This window comes from Lepidochelys olivacea (genome assembly GCF_965140295.1).
Source record: "Lepidochelys olivacea isolate rLepOli2 genome assembly, chromosome: 7".
Lineage (NCBI taxonomy): Eukaryota > Metazoa > Chordata > Testudines > Cheloniidae > Lepidochelys > Lepidochelys olivacea.
This window is the reverse complement of record NC_140417.1, coordinates 54,986,640-54,998,703: the sequence shown is the minus strand read 5'-3', so window position 1 is coordinate 54,998,703 and position 12,064 is coordinate 54,986,640.

The window sequence follows — 12,064 nt, the reverse complement described above, 5'->3', positions numbered from 1 at the left end:
ACACTATTGCAAGCATGCTTTCTCTGTGCTTCTTGGGCTGGGGCAGTGTGGCCTGGCCCTGGGGGAGGCAGGGGAAACCACTTGCAGGTTTGGTACAAGTGGAGTGATGGTAGTAGAATGCAGAGTCCATCTACATCCCCTAGGCAGAGCTACCATCCTGTCCTTCTACCACCTGTGTCTGTAGTGGGTGCTAACTGGGAGCAGGACACTGATTAGCAAGACAGCTGTTGGGGGGGGGGGGGGAATGGGAGTGTGTGTGGAAGCTAGCTAGTGTTATGGACTTCTCTTCAACTGCCCCCCTCTGAGCACACAGCAGGTGTGACCTGGAAGTCTCAAAGCCAAACAGCAGCTGAGCACCAATAGACTCAAGATAGCTGAGGGGGAAAAGCCCTCTAACTTTGCTCAGCTAACTGATTTTAATGATGGGTAGCAGTACTCGTCCAATGTCTTTTTGCTTCATGGGGGTAGTGCATAAGAACACCTGTACTAGGTCAGACCAAAGTTCATCTAGCCCAATATCCTGTCTTCCAACCAGGGCCAATGCCAGGTGCCCCAGAGGGAATGAACAGAGCAGGTAATCAAGCAATCCATCCCCTGTTGCCCATTCCTAGCTTCTGGCAAACAGGTTAGGGACACAATCTTGGCTATTGTCCATTTGATGGACATAGCAGTGTGTGATCTTCCTTTTTGTTTTTAAATCTGCTGCCTAGTCATTTAGTGACCACTAGCTCTTGTGTTATGAGAAGGAGTAAATAACATTTCCTTATGTACTTTCTCCACACTGGTCATGATTTTATAGACCTCTATCATATTCTTCCCAGCTTGGAAAAAGACAAGAGGGGGGGGAAAGGGAAGTCCCAGTCTTATTTTTCTCCTCACCTGAAAGCTGTTCCATACCCCAATCATTTTTGTTGCCCTTCTCTGAATCTCTTCCAATTCTAAGCTTTTTTTTTTTGGGGGGGGGGGGGGCGTGGAGAGGGTAGGGCAACCACATCTGTGCACTCTAATCATAGAAGATTAGGGTTGGAAGGGATCTCAGGAGGTCATCCAGTCCAACCCCCTGCTCAAAGCAGGACCAACCCCAACTAAATCATCCCAGACAGAGCTTTGTCAAGCAGGGCCTGCCATAAATATAAGGGAAGGGTAAACACCTTTAAAATCCCTCCTGGCCAAAGGAAAGCCCTTTTACCTGTTAAGGAGCTAGGATAACCTTGCTGGCACCTGACCAAAATGACCAATGAGGAGACAAGATACTTTCAAAGCTGGGGGGGGGGAGAAACAAAGGGTCTGGGTCTGTCTGTATGATGCTTTGGCTGGGCACAGAACAGGAATGGAGTCTTAGAACTTACTAACATAGAATATGAGGGTTGGAAGGGACCACAGAAGGTCATCTAATCCAACGCCCTGCTCAAAGCAGGGCAAATCCCTAAATGGCCCCCTCAAGGATTGAACTCACAGGCCAATGCTCAAACCACTGAGCTATTATTTCTTTAAATAGCTGAGAAAATAAGCTGTGCTGAATGGAATGGATATTCCTGGTTTCAGAGTAACAGCCGTGTTAGTCTGTATTCGCAAAAAGAAAAGGAGTACTTGGGACACCTTAGAGACTAACCAATTTATTTAAGCTGTAGCTCACAAAAGCTTATGCTCAAATAAATTGGTTGGTCTCTAAGGTGCCACAAGTACTGCTTTTCTTTTTATGGATATTCCTGTTTGTCTTTTTGTAACTTAAGGTTTTGCCTAGAGGGATTCTCTGTTTTGAATCTATTTACCATCCTGATTTTACAGAGGTGATTCTTTTTACTTTTTCTTCTATTAAAATTTTTCTTTTTAAGAAACTGAATGCTTTTTCATGAAGATCCAAGGGTGTGGGTCTGTGGTCACCTATGCAAATTGAGGATTTTTATCAAACCTTCCCCAGAAAGGGGGGGTGCAAGGTTTTGGTGAGGATTTTGGGGGGGAAAGACATTTCCAAACAACTTTCCCAATAACCAGTTAAACATTTGGGGATGGTAGCAAAAGTCCAAGGGCAAAGGGTAAAATAGTTTATACCTTGGGGAAGTTTTAACCTAAGCTGCTAAAAGTAAGCTTAGGAGGTTTTCATGCAGGTCCCCACATCTGTACCCTAGAGTTCAGAGTGGGGAAGGAACCTTGACAGGGCTGTAAAAACCTCTACAGATAAAGATTCCACCACATCCCTAGGTAACCCATTCTAGTGCTTCACCATTCTCCTGGTGAAATAGTTTTTCCTGATATCCAACCTAGACCTCCCCCGCTGCAACTTGAGACCACTGCTCCTTGTTCTGTCATCTGCTACCACTAGCCTGAGTTTCCAGATGTGGGGATTTTTTGTTTTTTAAATAAAATCTATCTTTAAGAACAGGATGGGATTTTTGTGTCCTAAGAGGCTTGTGCACATATTTAATTAGCTAGTGGCAACAGCTGATCTCCTTTTGTGTGTGTTTTTTTTTTTCCTTCGCTCTTCCCTGGAGAGGGGGTGAAAGGGCGTGAGGGTACCACACAGAAGGAATTCCCAAGTGTGCCTTCCTGGATCCTCAAGAGATTTTGTATTTGAGTGGTGGCAACATCTACCCATCCAAGGTCAGAGAAAAGCTGTAACCTTGGGAGTTAATACAAGCCTGGAGTGGCCAGTGTGGTGTGTTTTTGTTTTTTTGTTTTTTAGAATCCTTAAGGGCCCCTACGTTCTTCACTCAAAGTACCAGAGTAGGGATTCTACCTTAACAGCATGGGATTCTTCCATCCTAAGCGCAGGACTCTGCACTTGTCCTTTATTGAACCACCTCTGATTTCTTTTGGCCTAATCCGCCAATTTTGTCTCTTACTCTGGACCCTATCCCTACCCTCCAGCATATCTCTCTCTCCCCCAGCTTAGTGTCATCTGTGAACTTGCTCAGGGTGCAATCCATCTCCTCATCCAGATCATTAATCAGTGACTGTACCAAGATGTGTGTACCATAGATTTATATAGAGGCAAAGATATTTTCCTTATGGACCCTTTCTTGAGGATTCCTAACATTGTGTGTTTTTTTTTTTTTTTGACTACTGCTGCACATTGAGTGGAAGTTTTCAGAGACCTATCCACAATGACTCCGTTTTGAAAATAGACCAGTTAGTCCTACATCAGAAGCAGGAAGCCTGCTACACAATCAGTGGGGCCACTAAACAATCAAGATCCTAAAGGAGCACTCAAGGACAATAAGGCCCTTGCAGAGAAACTAAATGAATTCTTTGCATCAATCTTCATGGCTGAGGATGTGAGGGAGATTCCCAAACCTGAGCCAGTCTTTTTAGGTGACAAATCCAAGGTCCCAGGTTGAGGTTATTAACTCTAGTTCGTTGGTCAATTTGTTCCTCAAACCTCCTCTAATCAGCCATAGTAGAAGGAGTAACGAAACATAGGCTTCTCCCTGCTTATCTCAGAATGTGAGCTACTTACTTAGCCTGCAAACAGGGCCTGGATAGCAGTGCCAACAGAGAACAGGCACAGGGATCCAGTTACAGGGAGAACAGGCAATCTTGCGGGAGGGAGCCACAGAGCTGCTTGGCAGTAGCTGATATTTTCTAAGAAGAATGCTTTTGTTAGGTTTTTAAAAAAACAAAACAAATGTTCTGTCCAAGTACTCTAAAAGAGAGTGAGGGCTTAACAGGGGAAGCTTCCTGCACCTCATGCCTCCCGACCTGGGGAATTGCATGGAAAAGCAGGAGTGGGGGCACTAGGCTGGGTATCAGCTGGTATTAGTTGGCACAGTGCCACTGCAGTCAATGTAGCTAGGTGGGCTAATACCAGCTTGGTTGTGAGCCACTGTGTCTAATGGGCCCCACCTCATCTGCCTGCTGCATCATGAACTTGCATTTTCAAAATGATTTAAGCACTTGTGCTCCTATGTCATGACACTCTTGAGAAGCCTACTCCAGCTTACAATGCCAGGCAGCCATCCCTCAACTGCAGGAGCGGAGATCTCATCAACACTTTGCAGAGTGGGCAAGGATGGATGCTGGGCCACTCACCGGTGGGTAAGATGAGTTAGTTCATCCCTTAAAGTATTGGCAAACTAGCCAAATGGTTTGTCTAATTAGCAATGTGAGTGACTGGATGAATGAGATGCCCACCCTCCCCACCTACTGTGTTGCAAAACCGCAGCCAAGGGAACAGGCTTGGCAGAATCAGTGGGGAAAGGAAACTCAGTTGAGCTTGGCTCTAGTGTGGCACAGTGAAGAGCCATGAGGGGTGGAGGGAAAGAACCTCTCCTGATTTTTCTTTTCCATTTTCCCAACAAGGGGATGTTGGGGGGGGGGGAAGGGTCAGATGGGGGCGGTACACCTGTCAAACCATAACGCAGGTGCCCTGAGGGAAGCTCAGGGAGGACAGAAACCTCCCGTGGAGCAGAAGGGCAAAATTCAGACCATGAGGGTGGGCCCTTCTGACTTTTAGAGGGTTTAAGCCAGAGGTGTTAGAAAAGTTACCACAGGGATATCCGGCTTGCAACAGCTAAGCATTCAGCGTGACATCGCTTTCTGATCCTTTGTCAGCTCTTCCTATCGGCGTGAAGTGGAATTTACCAAATGGTGGATTGTTCACCCCCACGTGAACATGAGCTGGGTTTAGACAGACACAGGTTAGTATGACCCTACTGATGTGGTGTTGCAATAGTAATCCTGCTCTGTGTGAAGGACATTGCGAACTCAGGCACTTGGTGTACGTGCTTGGCAGGAGAGTCAAGGGGGCAATGCTACCATCTGGGGGATTATGACTAAGGGCCTCTGTCAGAATCCTCCTTAAATGTAACAATACAGCAGCAGGGTCTCAATTGGCCCTGGTTAGCCAGCTGCCTCCTCTGGGGAGTAGAGCCCAGTGCAAAGAGTGGTGTCAGGATTGGGGCATAGATAGAAGGAAGCTGCCTCTCTCCTGTAGCACACCATGTGTTCATGGGGAACCTGGTGCTAAATCACTCACAGGCATTGTGGTTCTGGGCCAGGGCTTCCTATGTAGCAGCAGCTACCTCACTGACCTCTCTTGAAATTCAGCCCTTGACCCAAGCTTTGGTCTTCTTTCCCAGCACCTTGAGCAGAGGAGGGGGGGCTGCAGGGAGGTGGGGAAAGGTCCACTCACAGCAGTTCTCACCATGGGCTCCTAGAGCAGGTGGACAGGGCAACCCCACAGGTAGGGTGACCAGACAGAAGGTGGGGTGTAATAGGAGCCTATATAAGAGAGCCCTAAATATCGGGACTGTCCCTATAAAATCAGGACATTTGGTCACCCTACTCACAGGGCACATGTATTCTTTCTCTTTCTCCCCCCACATCTACAGAACACCTGTTGAAAATGAAGTCTCTAAGGCAGGAGGAAATCAAGGCATGCAAGCCCTTCCCTGTTGCCTTGTGGGGGAGGGGGGAAGGGAGGGTGGTGCTGGTGGAGATTACATCCAGTGATTATTTTGAGGGATTTGCTTTGTTTCTTCCTCCTCTTTATCCCTTTCCATTTATCTTCCAGGAAGCTTGGGTGTTCCATTGATCAGCTCAATCTCTCTGGCACTAGTCCTGACTGGTTGAAGGATTTAGGGAAATCTTTAATCTCTTTTTAGGCAATCCTGTGGCTTCATTCACCGCCCACTGTGGGAATTGCAGCTTCTTATCCACTGGGAGCAAAATAACTCCCCTCCCTAATTCTGTCATTGTTTTGATAGCCTAGTGACAGTGTTTTTAAAATCCCCTTTGTATGGATCCCGCTACCAGTGCTGTCTGCATATACACAGTTAAAGAGCCAGCAGGTGACTCTCAAGACGAGGTAGCATAGCTTCTCCTTTAGCAGGACCCATGAAACTTGTTGCACGCTTCAAGGCAGAGCTGTGCAAATTAGGTTTGGGGTATTTTGGTTCAGTGGCTGAACGGAAGAATCAGGGCAGGGCGTCATTGTGGGCTGACCCAAAATGAGAATTTTTTCACCAAAACAAAAACGTAAAATTCTGTTCCAGGTTCAACAGTGTTTTGTTTGACTGGAAATGGAACCCCTTTATTTAGCTGTTGAGGCTTCTTATCTTTTGGGGAGGAGGGGCAGTCAATTGAAAGTGAAAGGTGTCATTTAAAAATATGTAACCCAAACCTTGTACTTCTAGGAATTGCTTTTTTTCTGGCCAACCCCACTCGAGGAATTTGCGAGATATTTCAGCCAACCTACATATGCCATTTTGGAGGGGAGGGGGGGAACTTTGTCCAGCTCTACAGCCGAGAGCTGCTAGAGGAAGCTATTCACAGTGGCTCTGTGGGTGCGGGTGAAAGTAGGATCAACCCTGCAGTGAAGGGCAGAGGCCCATACATAAAGCATAGGGCCAAGGCAGAAGTACAGGGACAGCTCTGTGCTGCAACAGTCCTTCAGCAGCCAAGGACCAACTGTCCTTAAGGGATGCCCACATGAGTTCTAGCAGGGGCATTCCTCTATCTGCCTGCTCTACTTATCTTGTGTGCCCCCAGCTATGGGGATTGCTAAACATAGACTGGGTTACACAGAAAGAGGGGAATAATGGAATATCTAGCTGTGTTCCTGCTCCCCTGTAAGCATCCCTGCTAGTGCCCTCCCCATCCGTCCCTCTGCTACCCTACCCTTGCTCATTTCAGAAAGGGCTGAGCTCCTACAGCTCCTGCTGGCACCAACATGATCACTGCTGAAAATCCACCCTGGGCGGGCATCCAGAATCAGCAGCACTGCTGCAAAGTTGCGGGTGTAGCTTCCCTGTGCCCATCTGTGCTGTGGAGTATGGTGTGTGAAGTGCTGGGGGGCACATTGGCTGAAAGGTGCTACCCCTGTGCAAGTTTACTCTAATCTGTCCTTCCATTGCCAATCTCTGGGACACTGGCTCTTTCGCAATCACTTCAAGTATCCCTTTAAAGGCCTGTGCCTGAGGTATGGTGCAAGTACCTAAGCACAGGCCAGGAACCCCTACGGTGTAATGGTGGCTCTGATAGCGATTTTCCCTACAGTCCTGGGCAAGTCACTTTGCTGCTTTCCACCTCATTCACGCCCTGTACAAAATGGAGAGGATAATCCTGAGCTCACTCCCAGGTACTGGGGATGATTCATGAGGGAATGGGTGGAGAGCTATAAAACACCATGCAGAACACTGCTGAGAGCATGGGATTGTGTTGGGTTACAGGGAAATCCCATAGCCAACAGCTCTCTAGCTAAGTAATGATCTGCACAGAGACCCTCAGGGGCTGAAAAATCTTAGTAGTGTCTGCAGAACGGCTTCCCTGAAGAACTACAACGAACCCAGCATATCTCCAAGATCTAACTGCCTACACACTCAGCCCAGCAGAATTTGTAAACTCCTCTGGAACAGCTCTAAGCAGCAACTCTGGATAAATTATACTTTGTAAGCGGTCATTCCCTCTGAGCTCACGTCTTCCCTTCCCACTTGCCACCCATGCCGTGCTGGGACTTGTTCTCCCAGGAGCTCTTCTCAAGGGCGCTGGAGGGAGGTGTGGATGCCTGACACTGAACACGTCTAGTCAGACTGGAGTTAGAAACACCTCAATTCCCCCACGGTGGCTCTGTAGCCCTGGGACGGCATGGCAGGTTGTGTGGTTTGGTGTCAACCAGGGCTGCTGCTTCAGCAAGCCCTAGATGCAGCATCTCTAGGGCCAGGGAAGGCCCCTCTCTCTTCTTCTCTACCAGCCTCTTTCTCTCTTCCCCCACCGGAGCAGATCCCTCACTTCCGCCTCTCCCTATGACTCCAGCTGGGATGGGTGTACGGCATTGCTTTACCAGAACGGAAGAGAGAATCCGAGTACAACTGCAGAAGAGCATAACCTGTGAAATAGACCCGTCAGATTAATTTCATGCTCCCCTCTCCTGCACCCAACTGGTGCAGGAGGCAGCTTCATGGGCACCGCCCTGGCAGTTTGCAGGCGATCCGGACAGCCTGGGGACTGTGACTCACTGGGGGGAGGATGTGCTGATGCTGCAAGTGCAAATGCAATGGTGGCCAAAAGCGCCTTTGCAAGTTGACCCCCTGTGAGACCCAACCCGTCCCAAGGGGCTTCAGCCAATGCTCCCCCACAGCCCTGCGCACCGTCACTGGGCTGTCAGGGGAAAGGCCCCTCCGATCTCAGAGTGGAGAGAGAACCAGGGGCTGGTGGAAATGTGCTTAGGCGCCATCGCTGGGAGCAGATTGCCCCTTCCTTTAGAGCAGCTGGCACCGGCCTTTAAAGGGATACTTGAAGTGATTGCGTGGTGGCAGGACACTGGACGGACTGGACCCAGGCTCTGATCCACCTGCGCAGTTCATGTGCTCCTAGTCGCATGGAGCCCCCTTCTGCCTACCCCCTCCTGGAGTTCTGTTTAGACCCCTTGAAATCTATGGGCTCACATGGAGGGAGGTGCTGCTCAGCCAGACTGCAGGGGCAGCCCCTGCCCTAAGAGATAGTCTGGGCGTGTGTTTGGCTGCTCCCTTCCCTGCCTGCCCAGCCCCTGGCTTGGGGGGGCGGCTCTCCGCCCTGTGAGCATCTTCCCGGAGCTGCAGGCCCCTGCCCGGGAGCAGTCCATGCAATGCTGGTTTCCAGTGAAAGCTGGAGGCAGCTGCTGGTGGTTGCCCAGGCAGAGCTGGGCCCTTGGCAGCATCCCGATGTGTGTGCTGGGGGTAGAAAGACACCGGACAGATGGACAGAGCCAGGCTCTACAATGAGCGCACTGTTCCCCCTCGGTTCATGTGCCCAAGTCAAAAGACAGCCTCACTGCTCTGCAGAGCCGGGCGAAGCGGCCAAGGGTGGGCTGTGAGGTCATCCTTAACGAGAGCAGAACTGCAGTGTCAACAATGCCACCCATTGTACAGCTCTGTTTGTCCACCATGGCTGGGTTATTTCTGCTCCCAGAACGGGGCTGGGAGCGGGGCCAGTGGGGGCAGGGGGGCTTGGAAGTGAGTCAGGCAGCAGGGACTGGAGTGAGCCAGGGGAAAGCAGAGTTAGCTCTGCACTTTATAGACGCTGAAAAGATAACAGGGTAGATTGTGGGGACTTTAGCCACATCGAGCATGTTGGCTAGGTACAGCCTGGCACCTGGGTCAGAGCTACTCCCCCAGGGCCCTGCAATGTGGGACTGATGATTTCGTCCACTCAGAGTCATCCCTTATCTAGCTGCAAACCTGGCAGCTCTCCACCAGAGAACTGTAGAGCCTTGGCTGCATCCCAAGCCAGTCTGCGGCCTTGGGATCCTGCAGAGGAGTGGGGAGGCTGGGGAAGACGGGAACCAGCTCCTGCCCCCCGCACCGGCCCTGCAAAGCCCCTCACAGGCAGCCTCTCCTCGGGGAGCTTCCATTAAGGGGGGGTCCCTGGGGACGGTGTCCGCTGGGGAAGCCCTGGTAACACAACTCCAGTGCTGCCACGCTGCCAGAGAGAAGCTAGCTCGTGGGAGCCCAGTGGATCTATGGGACTCAGGGCATTAATAGGGCAGCTGTTTGTTCTGTCTAGTGGGGAAGTACGGGAGAGAGTGGCAAAAGCCGTGTTGCCAACTCCTGCGATTTGATAGGAAATCTCATGATATTTGGTGTTTCTCTTAAAGGCCCAGCCCCTGGAGTCAGAAGATCCCGGAGAATCTCGGCTCTCATTAAAAAGTCAGTTTCTAGCTCTCACGGTGGCAGAGAAAATCTGGAAAATGGGACCCGAGTCCACCCCAAAGACTCAAAACCCAGAAAGCCCATGAAAAGCCCCCAGCATTGTATTGTGTTTAATAAGCTCATGATATTGTGGGATCTGGCTCATGATGTGTGAATGGGTGGGTTGGCCATACTAGTGGATGTGCATCTATGTCCCTGGAGATACATTCATGGTGTGTGCATAGGTATCTATTGCTCGTGGAATGGACATTTTATTGAGTGACAGTACTGAGCAGTGCATGAAACATCCGACAGGGAGCCAGGAACTTCTGGGTTCTGAGGCCTGTTCTGTCACTGACTGACTGTGCAGCCTTGGGCAAATCACTTCACCGCTCAGTTTCCCCACCTATGTAACAAGGCACTAGGAATAGGCTGTATACAGTGAATAACTGTGCAAAGAAATCAACCCCTAAAAACCAGATAGCCAATAAACTCTAAACTGCCTGTAAGTGGCAATGGTGAGAGACCCAAAGCGCATTCAAATGCTGTGGAAATGGCTGGGCATAGCATGGATAGATAGGATACAACAGAAGGTGTTTCCTTCTTATTTTTACCTTAAAAATACCAGAAAGGTCAAGTCAGATCTCCTTGCTTTTCCAGGAGGACTTCTGAGAGTTTTTAGATGTTGTGAGCATTGACACCTCACGAGGGGTGAGGCTGTTGAATCTTTAACCAGGACTTTTCTTCCCAGTGTTCATTAGCCATCAAAGTTATTAACAAAGAGCTTTAAACACCCTGATTAAAAGTCTCTTCCCATACCTCTCCCCTCCCCACCCCCCAGCTCAGCTTTCACTCTCTTGCCTCCTGGGATGTCACAACTTCACTAGTTCTCCCTGCACCACAGAGTGTTCCAGGCTAGATGAGATCAGAAATTCTCATTAAAAAAACAATACACTCTTCTCTCTGGTCTTGTCCCCCATCACAATGAAAGGAAAAAGGACACAGGCCCAATTCTTTCCCCCTTTGCTGGTCACTTTTCAATGTAAAACCAGAGGAACAAATAAGTGTCTGCTTTCTGAGGACAAGTATGAGATTTCTTTGAAAAAAAATGAAAAGTTTTCAGCCAAAAAATTTCAAAAGTTTGGGTTTTTTTGGGGTGGGGTGGGGGGGAGGGCCAGGGGTTGACAAAAAGTTGACATTTTTCAGTAGAAGCCCCCTCCTCCCAAGTTTTCCAACTCTTTCTATTCTGCACCCAACATCTCCCCCCTCCCCTCCCCAGGTAGGGAGAGCCCCCTGAGAAGTGAGGTAGCTGCTGGATGCTGAGCACATTTGAAAATCTGGTACTGTGAGCCCCAGCACCCTGGAGAGTTAGCAGGAATGCCATCACATTACAGTGACCACTGTTTCCTCCTCATAACACTAGGAGATCACACGGGGCAGGGAGAGGCCCCCCCCCCGTTTCCCCCCCAGCCGGTGTTGGCAACATGGCTGAGATGGAAGCTGCAGCCGCAGGCAGATCTGCACTACTGAATCTAGGACAAGCCAAGAATCAATGGCACAGAGGGGATTAAGTGGCACTACATGTCCTCCAGTCAGAAGGATGCCTCTGCGCTTTTTATAATTTCATGTGACTAAGAGAAAGAATTTCAACTTTTGTCCATGTTAAGCAAATAATCCAGGTTTAATATCTTATTGCTCAACCATTTATCATGAACTCATATGGAACTCCTGACCCCAAATTCACCTCAGCTATGACGGAATTAATAGGGCTGTGGTACTGATTTACACTTTGCTCAATCACCTGCAGCCTTACAATAATTATCTTGGTCCTGCTCTTACATACTGTTCTGAAAACCCCTCCTATATACAGTAGACCAGTGGTTCTCAAACTTCTTTTTTCCACAGACCACTTGAAAATTGCTGAGAGTCTCGGCAGACCACTTAACGATCTTTCCAAATGTTGTTTGTACCATTAGCTAACTATTGTAAAGTGCTTTGGATAAAAGTGTTATATAAAAAAAACGTAATAATAATGAACTTTTTTTCTTCTACAAATAAAAGCACACAACTCATATTTTCATATCAGTAGTTTTACCTTTCTAATGCGATGGATGTGTCCTCTCTCCCACACCACAGCAGTCTCCAAGCTGGGGCTGGGAAGGAAGGGGGGTCTCTCCCCTGCCCCAGCAGCCAGAGAGCTGAGTCTGGGAAGAAGGGCCGTCCCTGGAGCTGGGAAAAGTCACCTTTCTCTGGCCACCACAGCCCTGTACATCCTAAATTCCCCCCACCCCGTCTTCTCACCCACCTATCCCCTAGTCCCCCCCAAGGCCACCACCTCACTTTACATGTGCATCTTCTCCAGGGTCCCAGCACCTAATTAGTGGAGCCACGTCTGCGCAGTTCCACTAATTAGGTGGGTGGCCCTTCATTGTTTTGTGGACGGCTGCCCAGGTGCACAC